The following is a 17,921-nucleotide window of genomic DNA, read 5'->3' as shown; positions in this document are numbered from 1 at the left end:
TAAAGTCAGTCTGGATTCCAGCGTTAGGCACTGGTGGAATCCCATCTGTTTCCCATTCTGCTGCCTGTTCCTGCACTGCCTGTGGACCCCATTCCCTCTGACCTTTCCCCCAGACCCACTTCCTTTGCTCAGACTCGGAAAAATTCCAATTGGGGAAAGTTTCCATCGATTTTTGGATTGGGAAATGTGGGCGCCATTCCCTCAGTGAGCGGAAGAAGATGGTTTAAAACAGCCGGGAATGGAGAGATCACGGCCCCCGGGGGAAGGGAGCAAAGAGCAGCCTCGTTACAGCAGATCATCGCTTCGGGACCGTGTCCGCAGATGGGCTCAGACATCGGCATTGAGTCCGGGGGAAGGTCAGGGGGAGTCCGGGGGCTGTTTGTAAGAGGTGGAGTGGATCAGGAACTGGTCCCGGAACACGGAGTGAGAGGGGGGAAGGGAGAGGTCATTCTCGGACTGTGTGTGTACAGGGTGTGTCCAGGGGAAGGGAGAGAGAATGGGAAGAACCTGCTATTAAAATCATTGCTGCTTTCTCTCCCCAAACCAGTAATGAATGGTCCTGGTTTAGTTCCAGCCTCACCCTGTTTATTGTTATTGGACAGTGAAGAGTGGAAACAGAGCCGGACAGTAAGGATGTGGGGAGTTATACAAAGAGCATCTATTGCAGGCTTCAGCTGAGAAGTGTCAAGGACACATTTTAAACAGCGGCTGTTTGGTTTCCGTTGAACGGTTAGTCCCATGGGAGAGGGGATTAGAAACCTGACCTGTACAAAGGTCCCTGCTACATCGGGTCGTCCCATTCATGGATCGGTGCAGGGGTTGGGCCGTGTCTGGATGTTATTAAATTGTTGTAAAACAGCCCAACACACCTGGTATGCAGAAGCGGAGTGCTGCAGTACTGCAGTGGAGTCAGACACTGACACTGTTTGTATCACTGGATTTCATTTGTGGATATTCAAAATGATCATTAACAGAGATATTAAACTGATCACTTCTGTCTTTTCTACCTCACCTGTTCCTGAGTAACAAGAGATCATTTTCTTTCTCCAGGCAAACCCTTGAACGATCCAGAATAAATGTGATGCTTCCTCCACCCGAGGCAGAAGGAACAGTACAGCCAGCTCCTTCTCACACACAGTAAGTATATTATCATTCACAGAGCACAGAGACACAGACAGGTCATCAGTTCCACAGTCTCAGACAGCAGGAGTAGTCAGTCCCACAATGATCACAATTTCCAGAGACACATTTTCAATCCAACAGTCAAGCAGAGTAGGTGAGGCAGACACTGTTCCATTTCCCCCTAACTCAGTCCCGCTGACAGGTAGATACAAAAATCCCAGTCCAAAATCACACTCTCAGAGTGAAAGGCACTGTGTCAATCTCACAATAGAGCAACATTAGCTACGAATTAAATACCAGATAGAAATCACACATGGTACCCGATTCAAAGGTACAGAATGAATCCCAATAATGTACCCCGAGATTCAAATTGAATACTAGCCCAGAACTCTCACACACATGACTTTAATACATGCAATATCCATTCGAAAAGTGTATCATATGACACAAATTGCACACAGGTCCAAAACTCAGGTAGAGTATCAGATTGAGAAATATTGAAAGATAGTAAACCTGAGAGACAAATTAGATACCTGTTCAGAATGAACTCGTAGAATGAGATTTAAAGATAGAGTATCAATTCTATTAGTGCAGACTGAGATACACATTACATACCAGTCCAAAAATCTCATACAATATTAGACTGAAAGATACGGTATCAATTCCATTTCTACAGACTGATCTACACATTACATACCAATTCAAAAATGTCACCTTATCAGTTTTAAAGATACATTATCATCCACAACAGTACTCACAGAGATACAGATTTAATAGTACTCCAAAAAGCACACAAATAATCTGGTTAAAACCTCCAGCATCAAATCCGAAAGTATGTCCATATTTACCAATTAAACAAGGAGTAAAACTATTTAAACATTGAGATATAAAAGCTGCAATATTGAACACCATAATTTAATCTGAGAGAATAATTACGTACAGATACAGAATGAATCTCACATTCAGAGACAGTACCAGAGACACACAGACACAGAATGACTCCAACTCTCACAGATGCAGAACGAATCCCAAACTCACATACAGTACAAGAGACTGACAGACACACAGTTAATCCCACACTCACACACAGTGCCAGAGACTGACAGGTACAGTATGAATCCCACACTAACATGCAGTATGAGTAACTGCATATATAGGATGAATTCAACTCCCACATACAGTACTGGAGACTGTATATACAGAATGAATCCCACAATCACATGCAGTATGAGTAACTGCATATATAGGATGAATTCAACTCCCACATACAGTACTTGAGACTGTATATACAGAATGAGTCCCACAGTCACATGGAGTACCAGAGACTGACAGATACCGAAAGAATCCCACACTAACACACAGTTTTATATAAAGAATTAATCACAAACTCTCACACACACTGCTGACAAGATACAGAATCAATTCCAAACTCACACACAGTATCAGAGAGTGACAAGATACAGAATGAATCCCACATTCACACACAGTACCAGAGACTGACAGATACAGAATAAATCCCACACTCACACACAGTACCAGAGACTGACAGATACAGAATGAATCCCACACTCACACACAGTACCAGAGACTGACAGATACAGAATGAATCCCACACTCACACACAGTACCAGAGACTGACAGATACAGAATGAATCCCACACTCACACACAGTACCAGAGACTGACAAATACAGAATGAATCCCACACTCACACACAGCACCAGAGTCTGACAGATACAGAATGAATCCCACATTCACACACAGTACCAGAGACTGACAGATACAGAATAAATCCCACACTCACACAGTACCAGAGACTGACAGATACAGAATGAATCCCACACTCACACACAGTACCAGAGACTGACAGATACAGAATGAATCCCACACTCACACACAGTGCCAGAGACTGTCGCAGCATGAAATGGTCCTTATCAAAGTCACAAATGATGCCCTATGTGACTACCACCATGATAAACTATCCCTCCTCATCCTTCTCAAATACAATATCTCACCGTGCTGTTATGCTGTTAGTCTAGTTTCCTCTCTCTGCTCTTATTTAGAATATGTTGCTTTTCTGTCTGACAACACTTGGTATCATCGTATTATGTTAGTCCACAAGAGGAGATCATTCGGCCCATCGTGCCTGTGCTGGGTCAAACACACGTATTCGTTCAAAATTCATTCAGAGATAGATTGAGTGCTTTGTTATCAGAAAATTGCCTGAACCCCCACAGTCTACAGTTTTCCTCCTCGCTATCAACGACACGGTCAATTTTTGTGTCACCGGCAAATTTCTTAATCATGCCCCCGACGTTTTAGTCCAAATTGTTAATGTATACCACAAAAAGCATAGGACCAAGTACGGAGCCCTGCAGCACCCAACTGGAAACAGTCTTCCAGCCACAAAAAACACCCGTCGACCATTACCCTTTGCTTCCTGCCACTGAGCCAATTTTGGCTCCAATAAGCCACATTCCCTTGGATCCTATGGGCCTTTACTTTTTTGACCAATCTGCCATGTGGGAATTTTTCAAAAGCCTTGCGAAAATCCATGTCGACTGCATCAATTGCGCTACCCTCATCGATCCTCCTTGTCACCTCCTCGAAAAATTCAATCAGGTTAGTCAGACACGACCTCCACTTAAAAAATCCATGCTGACTGTCCTTGATTCGTCCGTGCCTTTCGGAGTGACAGTTGATCCTGTCACTCAGAATTGATTCGAATAATTTGAAATGGAGTCTTTCTCCTGCTTGCTGCAATAATAGATAAGGCGGTGATGTACCATCAGGCCCGGCTAGCTCAGTCGGTAGAGCATGAGACTCTTAATCTCAGGGTCGTGGGTTCGAGCCCCACGTTGGGCGAGTATCATTTAAAACTTTTATGTTGCGTTCACTGGCCAACGGTGCAGAATTGATGCATAATGAAACGTTAAATTTGTAGTCAGGATGGCCGAGCGGTCTAAGGCGCTGCGTTCAGGTCGCAATCTCTTCCGGTAGGCGTGGGTTCGAATCCCTCTTCTGACATTGCTTATTTTTACGAAGACGTGAAAATATTTTATTTGTGGATTGGGCTGCAGCTGATTTTTAGACCAAGTTGATTTGCTCCTCCCACAAAAGCAACTGGCTTTGTCATGGAAATGTGACTTGAGAAGTTTCAAACGGTGATATGTTTGACATATTAATGACCTGGACAAAGAAATAGAACAGCAGTGGGAAACATTTAAAACGGTGATAAATAGAGTCCAGGAGAAATATATCCCACTAAAAAGCAAGAACAAACTAGCCAGAAATGACACACCAAGGATGAATAAAGAAACAAGGGCAAAATTTAAACTGAAGAAAAGGGCACACACTAGCCAATAAAGGAGAGAGGGGAATGTGATAAGACTGGGAAAGAAGTCTGAAGATCTATTGGAAAGGCAAAAAAGGAATATCAAAAAAAGCAAAGTATTCGAGACACATCAACAGCCAAAGAAAATTTAGGATAGGAATATTTGCACGAAGTGATTTTTAGGTAGTCGCCTTTAAATGTTTCAAAGGCGACTGCGAATTTATGATCGTCTGGCCATTTCACCAGCCGTGTTGAAAACAAAACATGTCTCTTAAGGGGAGTCTATAACGAGGGGGCATAGATTTAAGGTGAGAGGGGAGAGATACAAAAGGGTCCAGAGGGGCAATTTTTTCACTCAAAGGGTGGTGAGTGTCTGGAACGAGCTGCCAGAGGCAGTAGTAGAGGCGGGTACAATTTTGTCTTTTAAAAAGCATTTGGACAGTTACATGGGTAAGATGGGTATAGAGGGATATGGGCCAAGTGCAGGCAATTGGGACTAGCTTAGTGGTATAAACTGGGCGACATGGACATGTTGGGCCGAAGGGCCTGTTTCCATGTTGTAACTTCTATGATTCTATGATTCTATGATTCTATGATAATAGGGCCACTAAGGGAGACACACGACAAACTCACAGGCAATGACAGCGAAATGGCAGAAATATTAAATAATCACTTTGCTTCAGTATTTACCAGGGAGACTGGTATTGTGGGCATGACAGTAGAAGAAGAGATCAAAAAGATATGTAAAGACATTTAAGATCGAAAGGGGGGAGATAATTGATAAACTAATCAATCTTAGAGAGGAAATTTCCTGTTAGGTGCCTAACCAGAGTTTCAAACCGCTCAGCCACGCTAATTTCCGTATTACTGTTCAGGAGCTTATTTCACAGGGACACGATTACTGCGCTCCATTTAGGGAGGCTCAGTGAAAGGCGGAAATTGATCTATTAATAGAATCATAGAATAAGATAGCGCCATTCAGCCCATCGTGCCAGTGCCATCTCTCTGAAAGAGCTGTCCAGTTCGTCCCACTCGCCTGCTGTTTCCCCATAACCATGAAAAAGTTTGATCCAAGCGTTTATCCAATTCCCTTTTGAAAACTGTGAGTTGAGAAAAACAATATTGAAAGGGGTGCTGGGGCCTCTGCAGCGTCGACGTAGAGTGTGTGATGATAGAAGTTATCAAGATGGTTGGTTTACACATGGTATGTTGTGCAATCATCCTGAAATATCTTCAATATCCAATACAAATTGAATTGCAAACCTGACGGACAAACACTGGAAAACAAGTCACGAGTGAACGCAAATCATCTCGGACCCGTTTTTAGCCTCACGGCACTTCAAATAAAGTGAAATAACTTTGCATTGAAAAGATTTGGAACTTGCATCTATGCCTTTATCTGTTCCATTTCTTAAAGTTGCTGGCGTCTGATGATGGACACGCCTCTGCTCCCTCTATTAGACAAGAAAGGATGTGTTTGACGTTGACGGGACCTGTTGGTTATGAGCTCATCCTTTGCATTGAGTGGGTTCGCGTCCTTTAAACGGCGTCAACTTTAGCCCAGCGGTGAACTTCGCAACAAACAAGTTCATCACCGTCTCACCGCGGGCACTGACTGACACGTTTATCGTTATTTCTTTCAGACCGAAATAAATAGGAACCGTGATTTTAAATTTGCACGAAGTGATTTTTAGGTAGTCGCCTTTAAATGTTTCAAAGGCGACTGCGAATTTATGATCGTCTGGCCATTTCACCAGCCGTGTTGAAAACAAAACATGTCTCTCACTTTCGCGTCTTTTTTCGAAAGGCAAAAAACATATTTCCCATGACCTCTGAAGGATGGACAAGTACATTTCAGAAAGCTGAATCAAGTTCACCAGCCTTTTAATCTGGAGTCAGACCTTTGCGCCACGCACTCTGAAGACAGGCTCCTGGATGTTATTATATTTTTTGAATGTTTCTCAAACACCGTTTCATATATTGGTTGAATGGATGAGGCTTATCAAATCTCCGCCAGATCCCACCGGGAATGAGACAGCATTGGAAGCAGCCTTCACCACCAATATCACGCTGGCATTCATCGCCTGCTCTCAGCGGACTGCATTAACAGTGCTGGGAGACATGGACTTTGTTCACATTTAATCAGCAATGTGAATCGTTCAATATTTAATCATTTTTAATGGGGACAAGGTTACAAAATATTTCCGCCCGGTTTCGAACCGGGGACTTTTCGCGTGTTAGGCGAACGTGATAACCACTACACTACGGAAACCTGACACCTCCAACCTCGTGATAGGGATATAACCCCTCAGCCAAACTAATTTCAGTATTACTGTCCAGGAGCTCATTTCACAGGGATACATTTACTGCGCTGTATTTCGGAAGGCTGCAGAGAAGGATCGGTGGAGATGGTCAGGCAGGGAATCTCAGAGCATCGCGCCCACACAAACATTTCACTGTTTTTTTTTCATGTGCCTGATATCCGACCGCAGTGTAAATTATGGCGAATCAGGCATGCTCAGATGACATTGTTCACAGAGTGTTTTCTTGCAGCCAAATCACACATCAGAAAACTTGAAATGAGATGAAGAGATCGGAGCCATTTAAAGTGCTCCCAGTTGCTGCTGATCAGGAATTGAAACATGGCATCGGCTTCAGTGTTATCAGAATGAGGCAATTAATCCAAAAGTGGGACGAAAAAGGTGCAATTTTCGTCCCTGGGTGGGCTCGAACCACCAACCTTTCGGTTAACAGCCGAACGCGCTAACCGATTGCGTCACAGAGACCGTCTGGTCCTTTTTCTTGCAAGATACACTAAAGCAGCGTGTCACCGAGCCAAAGTTACATGTTGCAGCCACAGAAATGCAATTGTCCACGATCAGTGTTACTTTTCCAGAAATAAAGGATGGGACATTGTTCGTGGAAACATGGAAACGGTCTGGTCTCGCTGAAAGCATCGATATCACCGCCAACCAGCTCTCCTGCAACCGGCGCGCCCACCGGTGCTTTGTCTGTTACTAATTCGCACTGTGGGAGAACCTTCGTCACACGGACTGCAGCGGTTCAAGAAGGCGGATCACCACCACCTTCTCAAGGGCAATTCGGGATGGGCAACAAATGCCGGCCTCGCCAGCGACGCCCACATCCCATGAACAAACAAAGAAAAAGTATTCTAAGCGTCCTGACGCTGATGTCAGGTTTTGATCCCTGATCTGCAGTAACTGGGAGCGCTTTAAATGGCTCCGAACTCTTAATTTCATCCACAACATCAGAGTAACTGTTCCAGGGGGACATGCCGACTCAGCTGCGTCTTGGCCGCCTGTCTGGTCAGTCTTTTATTCGACTCCAATTCCGTTTCCCAAAGCGTATCTATAGATTCACAAAGCTGTTTGTCATTTAGGTTCCTTTCGATTTGTCCAGCTCCCGACTGGCAATAATTTGCAAACCTGGTTGCAAACCTCCGCCTTGCATCGTGTCCAGGGATGGGTTATGTGGAGAGACTGGAGAAGCTGGGATTTTTCTCCTTCGAGCAAAATAAGGTTAAGGGGAGATTTAATAGAGGTATTCAAAATTATGAGGGGATTTTGATGGAATGGATGGGGAGAAGCTGTTTCCATTGGCAGGAGGTTCGATAACCAGAGGACACAGCCTGCATTTATCGAGCGCCTTTAACGTAGTAAAACGTCACAAGGTGCTTCACGGGTGCGTTATTAAACAAAATTTGACACTAAGCCACATAAGGAGATATTGGGACAGGTGACCAAAAGCTTAGTCGAAGAGGTAGGTTTTAAGGTATGTGTTAAAGGAGAGAGAGGCGGAGAGGTTTAAGGAGGCATTTCCAGAGCTTAGGTTGCTGAAGGCACAGCCGCCAATGGTGGAGCGATTTAAATCGGGGATGCTCAAGAGGCCAGAATTGGAGGAGCACAGAGATTTTTTTTATTCGTTCATGGGATGTGGGTGTCGCTGGCAAGGCCAGAATTTATTGCCCAAACCTAATTGCCCTTGAGAAGGTGGTGGTGAGCCGTCTTCTTGAACCGCTGCATTCCGTGTGGTGAAGGTTCTCCCTCAGTGTTGTTCGGTAGGGAGTTCCAGGATCCAACGGCGATGAAGGAACGGCCGATATATTTCCAAGTCGGGATGGTGTGTGACTTGGAGGGGAACGTGCAGGTGGTGTTATTCCCATGTACTTGCTGCCTTTGTCCTTCTAGGTGGTTGAGGTCACGGGTTTGTGAGGTGCTGTGCAAGAAGGCAATCGAGTAACAAGTCGAGCAATGTATTCCGCTCAATCATTGATCATTCCATTCAGATCTTCTGCTTTTCAGCTGCACTTCCCCCCAAACATTGCAAATAATTTTGCTCAGTATTTGTTTCGCTTGTTTAATATTTTGTTCTCCGGCTTAGCTAGATTAATATTTCATTTCAATTATCAATGACAGGGAGCAATGAACAATGAACTAGTGAGCAAAGTTTCGTTTATTATTAAAAAGCAGTGATTCCGAAATTATCCAGGCTGATATGAATGGTATAAGAAGTAGTGATTTCGACATGATTTAAATACGCAGCCTTCAGAATCCAGAGTCAGACGCGCTACCGTTTCACCACGAGGTCTGCTGATGGCATAGATTATATATATATATATATATTATATATACTTATTATATACTTAAATATATATGTTTGATGCAGTGTTCCCTTGTGGTTGGGAATAGTTCATTGCACAATAATAATTCAAGTCTGTGAGGCATTTAATGTTTTTTTAATCGCCATTAATACGTTCTGTTGCACACTGAAGGAAATGCTAACTTGTTTGACAAGTGACAATTAAAACGTCAATAAATCTTTGTGTTTTGTATGTCATGAACTTTTATCCCTTCCCGTTTTACATACTGTATTTTAGGAGTCTGCTTAAAAGTGTTTAGTGCTTGTTATACCAGGAATCTGGTGTAGCCGTTGTTAAATTTAAAAAGGTTTGTAGCCCCTTTCATGCATGAACAAACTCGACCCTGGAGGTTTATGGGGAGCAAGTCCCAACAACATGCTTCCCTCCGAGGTTAAATCGGGGACTTTCTGCGTGTAACTGGTGAACATGATAACCGCTGCACTATGGAAATGAGAAACTTTTCGTTCTTAGCTCTGAAGGAAGTGTCTCGGGAAAACATGAACTGTTGACTCTCTTTGCACTGACTCTTTTCACGAATATTTCATCGATCGAAACTGTCTGAGTCACAGGGAAAAAATGTCAAAGTCATTAAACTCCCGAATTAGCCCCAAAATCTATCAATCTCAGTTTTGAAATTTTCAATTGACCCCCAGCCTCAACTGCTTTTTGAGGGAGAGAGTTCCAGAATTCCACTCCCCTTTGTGTGAAGAAGTGCTTCCTGACATCAACCCTGAACGGCCCAGCTCTAATTTTAAGGTTATGCCCCCTTGTTCTGCACTCTCCCCACCAGAGGAAATAGTCTCTATCTGCCCTGTCAAATCCTTTAATAATCCAAACACCTCAATTAGATCACCCCTTAATATTCTGCACTCAAGGGAATGCAAGTCTGGTCTTTGCAACCTGTCCTCATAATTCCTGATCAAGTATAGCCAACAAAAAGGGTTTTACGACGGCTGGCTCTTGAATGCATCGGTTTTTGTCAACGGGCTCGTTGGTCTAGGGGTATGATTCTCGCTTCGGGGTTGTCTATCCAAATATGTGAGAGGTCCCGGGTTCAAATCCCGGACGAGCCCTTATTTTACTCTTCAACTTCCAAAGACAGAAAAGTACCCAAATCACCCCACATGAGTGAAACAATTCCAATGTTTCATACTATTACCAAACACAACTGCCCAACGTGGTTCTGATGAAAGGTCATTGACCTGAAACATTAACTCTGTTACTCTCTTCACAGATTCTGCCTGACCTGCTGAAGGTTTCCAGAATTTTCCATGTCATCAGAGTATCACTTCCCTCATCACCGAACGACACTCCTCCACGAGATGCAGCCTTGTGGTGCAAGCAGGCTCCTTCGGCACAGCCAGGTGTTCTGCTTTAGGCATTAATTATAACTATAACTTTTGAACTTGTTAGTTGAAACATATGGCCTTGCCCATTGACCAGAGAGCAGAATGGTGTTTATCTCTCACCAGTACAGCCCCTTCCCGCTGCGTCAGCTTGGAATGATACGTAGCATTCATACATATCTCACACCTCTCCTGCTTCCCTGTGAAGCTGGTAAGACGAATAGCACACAATGCTGTCTGACACACATACACACCAGCTCTGAATGATTTAAAGGCCTTGTTATGATTGTCAGAGAATTGTTTATATCAAAAGGATAAATAAACTTATGAGTATTATGATATCAGCTCCGATCCAAGAGTTTCTGGACTTCAGAATCTACTCGTCTCTATATTAAACATATGCATGCATATAAAATGAAGCAAATCTGACTTATGATTGTAGTTTCATTCTCCCAACAGAGATTTATACTTCCTTACTTAAGAGGCAAATGGTAAAGGTTAATATTAATTCAATATAAAGACTAACTCTTTCCTTACAATACAGATACCCCAAACTAATATAACACCTCAAACTGATAGAGCTTCTCAAATTAAAACAGTACCTCAAACTAATACGGTACCTCAAGCTAATACAATACCTGAAACGGATAGAGAATCTAAAACTAATATAATACCTCAAGCTAATACATCATCTCAGACTAATAAAGTACCTCAAACTAATACAGTACCTCAATCAAATACAACACCTTAAACTAATACAGTACCTGAAACCGATACAGAACCTGAAACATAATTTAATGCCTCAAACTAATACAGCATCTCAATCTAATACAGTATCTCAAAGCAATAAAGTACCTCAAACAAATACAACAGCTTAATCCAATACAGCACCTCAAATTGATGCAGAATCTGAAGTTAATATATTTTTTTATTCGTTAATGGGATGTGGGTGTCGCTGGCGAGGCCGGTATTTATTGCCCATCCCTAATTACCTTTGAGAAGGTGGTAGTGAGCCGCCTTGTTGAACCGCTGCAATCCGTGTGACGAATGCTCTCCCGCAGTGCTAATAAGTAACAGACAAAGCAGCGATTAGCGCGCCGGTTGCAGGAGAGCTGGTTGGCGATGATATCAATGCTGTGAGCGAGATCAGACCGTTTCCATGTTTCCACAAACAATGTTCCTTCCTTTATTTCTGGAAAAGTAACACTGATAATGGACAACTACATTTCTGTGGCTGCAACATGAAACTTTGGCCAGGTGACACGCTGCTTTCGTGTATCTTGCAAGAAACCGCACCGGTTGGTCTCTGTGGCGCAATCGGTTAGCGCGTTCGGCTGTTAACCGTAAAGGCTGATGTTTCGAGCAAGAAAACACTCAATGAACAATATCATCTGCGCATGCCATTCGCAATAGTTTAAACTGCGGTCGGATAACAGGTACATGAAAAAAAAACAGTGAAATGTTTGTGTGGGCGCGATGCTCTGGGATTCCCTGCCTGACCATCGCTACCTGTCCTTCTCTGCAGCCTTCCGAAATACAGGGCAGTAAATGTATCCCTGTGAAATGAGCTCCTGGACAGTAATACGGAAATTAGTTTGGCTGAGTGGTTATATCCATATCACAGAGCTTGAAGTATCAGTTTTCCGTAGTATAGTGGTTATCCCGTTTGCCGAGCAGGCGAAAGGTCCCCGGTTCGAAACCGGGCGGGAGCATTTTGAAACCTTGTCCCCATTAAAAATGATTAAATATTTAACGATTCACATTGCTGAATGATGTGAACAAAGTCCATATCTCCCAGCCCTGTTCATGCAGTCCGTTGGGAGCAGGCGATGAATGCCAGCGTGATATTGGGGGTGAAGGCTGCTTCCAAGACTGTCTCACACCCGGTGGGATCTGGCGGAGATTTGATCAGCCCTATCTATTTAACCAATATATGAAACGGTGTTTGAGAAACATTCAAAAAATATAATAACATCCAGGATCCTGTCTTCAGAGTGCGTGGCGCAAAGGTCTGACTCCAGATCAAAAGGCTGCGTGTTCACATCACATCGGGGTCACTGTTTCTTTCACCGCTCACATGAGACTGGATAATTCCCGAATGAAGGTTTTAATTGCTTTTTCACACAAAACAAAACAGAAGTTTGGTCTAAACCCTGACTCAGTACCTACCCAGTGGCAGGGAGGGGAGCGCCTGATACCCTCATTTATTTCATGCAACAAACTGACACGAATACTGGTATTGATTCAAAATCGACCTGCAGATGGACACACACAGAAAAAAGACAACCACAGAAACAGACAGCAACTACTTGTAGATATATATATATATATATATATCTGTATATATCGCCTTTAACGTGGTCAGACAATTTAAGCTCGGTGAACTTGATTCTGCTTTCTGAACTGTACTTGTCCATCCTTCAGAGGTCACGGGAAATATATTTTTTGCCTTTCGAAAAAAGACGCGAAAAGCAGAGACATGTTTTGTTTTCAACACGGCTGGTGAAATGGCCGGACGATCATAAATTAGGGGTCGCCTTTGAAACACTGAAAGGAGACTACCTAAAAATCACTGAGTGCAAATTTAAAATCACGGTCACTATTTATTTAGGGCTGAAAGAAATAACAATAAACATGGCATGATGTGGAGATGCCGGTGATGGACTGGGGTTGACAATTGTAAACAATTTTACAACACCAAGTTATATTCCAGCAATTTTATTTTAAATTCACAAGCTTTCGGAGGCGTCCTCCTTCCTCAGGTGAACGTTTGTTGGAAACGTTTGTCATTTCCAACAAACGTTCACCTGAGGAAGGAGGAAGCCTCCGAAAGCTTGTGAATTTAAAATAAAATTGCTGGACTATAACTTGGTGTTGTAAAATTGTTTACATTAAACATGGCAGTCAGTGCCCGCGGTGAGACGGTGTCGAACTTGTTTGCTGCGAAGTTCACCGCTGGGCTAAAGTTGAAGGACGCGAACCCACTCAATGTAAAGAATGAGCTCAGAACCAACAGGTCCCGTCAACGTCAATCAACTCCTTTCTTGTTCAATGGAGGGAGCAGAGGCGTGTTCACCATCAGACGCCAGCAACTTTAAGAAATGTAACAGGTGAAGGCACAGATGCAAGTTCCTAATCTTTTCAATGCAAAGTTATTTCACTTTATTTAAAGTGCGGTGAGGCTGAAAACGGGTCCCAGATGATTTGCGTTCACTCGTGACTTGTTTTCCAGTGTTTGTCCGCCAGGTTTGCAATTCAATTTGAATTGCATATTGAAGATATTTCAGGATGATTGCACAACATACCATGTGTAAAGCAACCATCTTGATAACTTCAATCATCACACACTCTACATCGACGCTGCAGAGGCCCCAGCACCCCTTTCAATATTGTTTTTCTTAACTCACAGTTTTCAAAAGGGAATTGGATAAAAGCTTGGATGGAAACTTTTTCTGGTCGATGGGGAAACAGCAGGCGAGTGGGACTAACTGGACAGCACTTACAGAGAGCTGGCACAGGCACGATGGGCCGAATGGCATCCGAATGGCGCTGTCTTATTCTATGATCCTATTAATAGGTCAATTTCCACCTGTCACTAAGCCTCTCTTAATGGAGCGCAGTAATCGTGTCCCTGTGAACTGAGCTCCTGAACAGTAATACGGAAATTAGCGTGGCTGAGCGGTTTGAAACTGTGGTTCGGCTCCTAACAGGAAACTTCCTCTCTAGCTTTGATTAGTTTATCAATTATCTCCCCCCTTTCGATCTTAAATGTCTTTATATTTTTTTTGATCTCTTCTTCTCCTGTCATGCCCACAATATTAGTCTCCCTGGTAAATAGTGAAGCAAAGTGATTATTTAATATTTCGGCCATTTCGCTGTCATTGCCTGTGAGTTTGTCATGTGTATCCCTTCGTGGCCCTATTCCAATCCTAAATTTTCTTTGGCTGTTGATGTGTCCAGAATACTTCGCTTTTTTTTAATTCCTTTTTGTCCTTTCCAATAGTTCTTTAGACTTCTTTCCCAGTCTTTTCACATTCCCCTCTCTCCTTTATTGTCTCGTGTGTGCCTTTTTCTTCAGTTTCAATTTGGTCCTTATTTCTTTATTCATCCCTGTTGTATCATTTCTGGCTAGTTTTTTCTTGCTTTATCGTGGGATATATTTCTCCTGGACTCTATCGATCATCGTTTTAAATGTTTCCCACTGCTGTTCTATTTCTTTGTCCCGGTCATTAATATGTCAAACATTTCACCATTCAAAACTTCTCAAGTCACATATGCATGACAAAGCCAGTTGCTTTTGTGGGAGGAGCAAATAAACTTGGCAGAAAAATCAGCTGCAGCCCAATCCACAAATAAAATATTTCCACGTCTTGGTAAAAATCAGCAATGTCAGAAGTGGGATTCGAACCCACGCCTCCAGAAGAGACTGCGACCTGAACGCAGCGCCTTAGACCGCTCGGCCATTCTGACTACCGATACCGTGTTTTATTCTGCATTATTTCTGCACTGTTGGCCAGTGATAGCAGCATGAAACTTAAAAATGGTCCTCCCCGAATGTGGGGCTCGAACCCACGATCCGGAGATTAATAGTCTCATGTTCTACCAACTGAGCTGGCTAGGCCTGCGTACTAATAACCGCCTTATCTGTTATTGCAGGAAGCAGGAGAAAGACTCCATTTCAAATGAGGGACAGGATCAACTGTCACTTCGAAAGGCACGGACCAATCAAGGGCAGTCAGCATGGATTTGTTGAGGGGAGGTCGTGTCCAACTCACCTGATTGAATTTTTCGAGGAGATGACAAGGAGGATCGATGAGGGTAGCGCAATTGATGTAGTCTACATGGATTGTAGCAAGGCTTTTGAAAAATTCCCACATGGCAGATTGGTCGAAAAAGTAAAGGCCCATGGGATCCAAGGGAATGTGGCTTATTGGATCCAAAATTAGCTGAGTGGTAGAACGCAAAGGGTAATGGTCAACGGGTGTTTTTGCGGCTGGAAGGCTGTTTCCAGTGGGGTGTCGCAGGGCTCGGTACTTGGTCCTTTGCTTTTTGTGGTATACATTAACGATTTGGACTTAAGCGTAGGGGGCATGATTGAGAAATTTGCGGGTGACACAAAAGTAGGCCGTGTGGTTGATAGCGAGGAGGAAAGCTGTAGACTGTGGGGGTTCAGGCAATGTTCTGATAAAAAAACCACTCAATCTGTCTCTGAACGAATTTTGAACGAATACGTGTGTTTTACCCGGCACAGGGACGAGGGGCCGAATGATCTCCTCCAGCGGACTAACATAATACAATGATACTAAGTGTTGTCAGACGGAAAAGCAACACATTCCAAATAAGAGCAGAGAGAGGAATCTAGTCTAACAGCGTAACAGCACGGTGAGATATTGTATTTGAGAAGGATGAGGAGGGATAGTTTATCATGGTGGTAGTCCCATAGGGTATAATTTGTGACTTTGATAAGGACCATTTCATGCTGCGACAGGGGTGGAAACCAAAATGGAGAGATTCAGCCCGGGCGCGGCCCCATCGTGCGCGGTGAGACGGAGGGGGGCGGGTGGAAGCAGCATAAAAGTTTAAAACGGTACTCACCCAACGTGGGGCTCAAACCCACTACCATGCGAGTTTTTAAAGATAAGGGGGAGCAGCCACTGTCTGTGTCTCTTGCTGCAATGGAAACAACACATTCCAAGTACGAGCAGAGAGAGCACACCATTCAGCTGTCCATTGTGTTACCTACCATATCATCGGTTTCCGTAGTGTAGTGGTTATCACGTTTGTTTTACATGCGAAAGGTCCCCGGTTCGATCCCGAGCGGAAACATTATGTTGGAACTTGGTCTCCACAAACAGACAGATCGATTTTCTTCTCCTGCCAAAAAGGGAGACAGTGGCTGCTCCCTTATTCTTTGTCAGCTGCATCTTTTACTTCATTGAACAGATAATTTTGAATGAGAGAAAACTGATCCACAGTGACGCTCTATTCAAGTTTTATCCCCTTTTAATCTGGAAGGATATATTGGCTTTGGACAGAGTGGCTTTTGAAAGGAGTTCGTCGGGTGGGATCGACAAAACTTTTCCGCTGGTGGGCGACAAGGGAACCGAACCAACCATCTCCCAAGCTCTCCCGAATTCTCCGGTTCAATGGGAAACCGGCCAACAAAAGCCCTTTCATTGACCGTGGAGGTTCAGACAATTTTCTGTTAACAAAGCGCTCAATCCATGTCTCTTGTCTATTTACCGATGTTTCCGGATACTGTCTGCATCTCTGCCCTGTGTTTATCTCACTATGTGTCCACCTGCAGGTTGGTTTTTGAACTAAGATGTGTGTTTGTCTTCTGTTCTTTACATTAAATAAATGAGGTCATCAGGTGCTTCCCTCCCTGACACTGGGGAACCAGAGGCAGACTTCAGAGCAGGGTTCTGTTCATTGTGAAGACGCAAAGAAAATTTGAATTGCAGAATTGTTCAAACCGGCTCTCAGTGAAAAAACTGTGACCCTGACGTGATTTGAACACATAACCTTCTTATCTGGAGTCAGACGCTCCACCGTTGCGCCACGAGGCCTGGGTGTTTCATTGGGTGTTTGTTTCTATCAATGTTTATCAAGCACCGCTTTAGAGCTCCGAGATTGGAGGAATGGGTTGGCTTTCAAAGCCCCGCCCACCCCCACCGGATGTCAGGCAGCATCGGAAGTGTCCTTCACCTGTCAGCAGCAGCATGGCGCTCGCTTCCATCGCCTGCTGTCATCGGACTGCAGCAAATCCAATTACATTCATCCTGCGCCCAGAATTATCACATCACAGGAAAAGGATGTGGGAAACTGCTCAAGATACATAACAGGAGGGGATCTTCTGAAAAACACTTGGACTTTCGGTGTTTCGATTTCGATTAGAACTGCAAAAAAGAACGTGTGAAAAAAGAAACTATGGTGTGATGTTTATTAAAAAAGTGAATGTTTGTAAGCGGATTTCTCCCGTTACTGTTGCAACTATGGGTTGTTAATCCATCAACAATAACTTCCGCTTGATTTTAGCTCGAGTGGTTACAAAATAGCAAGTTTAATAGATTGACTTCCAAAAGAGTTGCACTACAGCTGCCTTCAACATTACATTCAACAGTATTATTATTATTATAATATAACTGTCTACAGATTACATTAATGACAAGCAATCAACACAACCTGACCTGTCTGCGAATCCAGGTATATCAGACATGATCTTTGCGGACTGCCTGTGGCAATGGACTTCTGATTGTCCCCTACTGAGAGCCCTAACATTTGACAAGGGAGCATGCCCTAACTTTATACAATTCGGCTGAATTGTTCCGTACGTAAGCACCACTGATCTTAAATCATGGTCGTAAACCATCCCACTTTTCTGACTCTCAGGAAGCACCAAGGATTGTTTCATGTCTTAGTGTTTATTTAGCCTTTCTCTGTCATCACGTTTTATGTGC

The 17,921-nt window shown here is 43.5% G+C and overlaps 7 non-coding genes across 7 annotated transcripts; 4 read left to right on the top strand and 3 right to left on the bottom strand.

Moving 5' to 3' along the window:
* Positions 1-3,913: 3,913 nt before the first annotated feature.
* Positions 3,914-3,986, top strand: trnak-cuu (transfer RNA lysine (anticodon CUU)). Its single transcript has one exon. It is a non-coding gene; the product is annotated as a tRNA-Lys (tRNA).
* Positions 3,987-4,064: 78 nt separating this feature from the next.
* Positions 4,065-4,148, top strand: trnal-cag (transfer RNA leucine (anticodon CAG)). The gene has a single exon. It is a non-coding gene; the product is annotated as a tRNA-Leu (tRNA).
* A 2,506-nt stretch (positions 4,149-6,654) lies between these two features.
* On the bottom strand, positions 6,655-6,727 carry trnav-aac (transfer RNA valine (anticodon AAC)). The gene has a single exon. It is a non-coding gene; the product is annotated as a tRNA-Val (tRNA).
* Positions 6,728-7,167: 440 nt separating this feature from the next.
* trnan-guu (transfer RNA asparagine (anticodon GUU)) lies at positions 7,168-7,241 on the bottom strand. Its single transcript has one exon. It is a non-coding gene; the product is annotated as a tRNA-Asn (tRNA).
* Positions 7,242-10,100: 2,859 nt separating this feature from the next.
* trnap-cgg (transfer RNA proline (anticodon CGG)) lies at positions 10,101-10,188 on the top strand. Its single transcript is given in 2 exon segments — positions 10,101-10,136; positions 10,153-10,188. It is a non-coding gene; the product is annotated as a tRNA-Pro (tRNA).
* A 4,660-nt stretch (positions 10,189-14,848) lies between these two features.
* On the bottom strand, positions 14,849-14,931 carry trnal-cag (transfer RNA leucine (anticodon CAG)). Its single transcript has one exon. It is a non-coding gene; the product is annotated as a tRNA-Leu (tRNA).
* Positions 14,932-16,214: 1,283 nt separating this feature from the next.
* Positions 16,215-16,287, top strand: trnav-uac (transfer RNA valine (anticodon UAC)). Its single transcript has one exon. It is a non-coding gene; the product is annotated as a tRNA-Val (tRNA).
* Positions 16,288-17,921: the final 1,634 nt, after the last annotated feature.

Source organism: Heptranchias perlo, unplaced genomic scaffold (assembly GCF_035084215.1).
Source record: "Heptranchias perlo isolate sHepPer1 unplaced genomic scaffold, sHepPer1.hap1 HAP1_SCAFFOLD_47, whole genome shotgun sequence".
NCBI classification, from domain to species: Eukaryota; Metazoa; Chordata; class Chondrichthyes; order Hexanchiformes; family Hexanchidae; genus Heptranchias; species Heptranchias perlo.
This window is presented reverse-complemented; position numbering and strand designations above follow the sequence as displayed.